This window comes from Otolemur garnettii, unplaced genomic scaffold (assembly GCF_000181295.1).
Source record: "Otolemur garnettii isolate 467f Iridium unplaced genomic scaffold, OtoGar3 scaffold00082, whole genome shotgun sequence".
In the NCBI taxonomy this organism is placed as follows: domain Eukaryota; kingdom Metazoa; phylum Chordata; class Mammalia; order Primates; family Galagidae; genus Otolemur; species Otolemur garnettii.
Window position 1 is genome coordinate 5,743,765 of NW_003852477.1, and position 1,705 is coordinate 5,745,469.

The window sequence follows — 1,705 nt, forward strand, 5'->3', positions numbered from 1 at the left end:
TTTTTTTTTTTTTTTGGTTGCAGCCATCATTGTTGTTTGGCGGGCCCAGGCTGGATTCGAAGCCACCTTAGGTATATGTGGCTGGCACCTTAGCCACTTGAGCCACAGGCGCCAAGCCGAGAGCCTGTTTGGAATGCTTAACTCCTCCTTGTATTCTTAGTTCTGTGTTACATAGAACTCTTCCACATACATTATCTCGTTGATTTATTCTACCTAAGTAGGAAGTGTCCTCACTTTGCATTAGAAAGGCTAAAAGCAGCTTGTCCAAGGTCATGTAGAGCTAGTAAATCAAAGAATAAGAATTCAAAGGTGGGGCGGCACCTGTGGCTCAGTGGGTAGGGTGCCGGCCCCAAGTACCAAGGGTGGTAGGTTCAAACCCAGCCCCGGCCAAACTGCAACAACAACAAAAAAAAAATAGTGGGGTGTTGTGGTCCCAGCTACTCGGGAGGCTGATGCAAAAGAATCGCCCAAGCCCAGGAGTTGGAGATTGCTTTGAGCTGTGACGTCACCGCACTCTGCCAAGGGCAACAAAGTGAGACTCTGTCTCTTAAAAAAAAAAAAAAAAAAAGAATTCAAAGGTGGGATCCAGTATGGTGGCTCATGTCTGTAATCCTAGTACTCTGGGAGGCTCAAATGAGAACATTGCTTGAGGCCAGGAGTTTGAGACCAGCATGAGCAAGAGCACAATAAAAAATAGAAAAAATCAGCCAGGCATAGCTGCGTGCCCCATAGTCCCAGCTACTCAGGAAGCATGGGCAGAATTGCTTAAGCCTAGCAGTTTGAGGTTACAGTGATTTGTGGTGATACTACTGCACATTAGCCAAAGTGACAGGGTAAGACTGTCTCAAAAAAAAAAGGGTGGCTCACACCTGTAATCCTAACACTCTGGGAAGCTCAGGCAGGAGGATCCCTTGAGCTCAGGAGTTTGAGACAGCTGGAGCAAGAGTGATACCCTGTCTACTAAAAATAGAAAAACTAGCCAAGCATTGTGGTGGGCCCCTGTAGTCCCAGCTACTTGGGAGTCTGAGGCAGAAGGATCACTTGAGCCCAGGAGTTTGAGGTTGCTATGAGCTAATCTCATGCCACAGCATTCTTGCCCAGGTGATGGAGTGAGACTCTGTATTAAAAATAAATACATATATACATAGAATTCAAAGGTGGGTTTTCTAATGTGGCTTACAATCAGTACCCTTTACGTTTTCACAGCAGCGCCTTTGTGACATCACGTCAATATCAGGTTCCATTAGTTTATAAAAGGAACCGATCACATAATTCATCAAAATCACTTTCTCTAGAATTAAGATAAAAAGAATGATAAACCTAACTGGAATTTTTTATTAGAATTTAAATCTAAAACAAAATCATCTAGCTGAGTGCCCGTAGCACAGTGGTTATGGCACCAGCCACATACACCAAGGCTGGCAGGTTCAAACTTGGCCCGAGCAGCTAAACAACAATGACAACTGCAACAAAAAGTAGCCAAGCGTTGTGGCAGATGCCTGTAGTCCCAGCTATTTGGGAGGCTGAGGCAAGAGAATCACTTAAGCCTAAGAGCTTGAGGTTGCTGTGAGCTGTGACACCATGGCACTCTACCCAGGGTGACATAGTGAAACTCTGTCTCAAAATTAAATAAATAAATAAATAAATAAAACAAAATCATCATTATTATATTTTTCAAAGTTTTTCCTATTTCATCCTCTTATTT

The 1,705-nt window shown here is 43.6% G+C and overlaps 1 protein-coding gene across 1 annotated transcript in view; it reads left to right on the top strand.

Annotated features, from left to right (window-relative positions):
* Window positions 1–1,705, top strand: part of TCAIM (T cell activation inhibitor, mitochondrial) — a 55,466-nt gene that overhangs the window by 37,641 nt on the left and 16,120 nt on the right. The window lies entirely within an intron of this gene.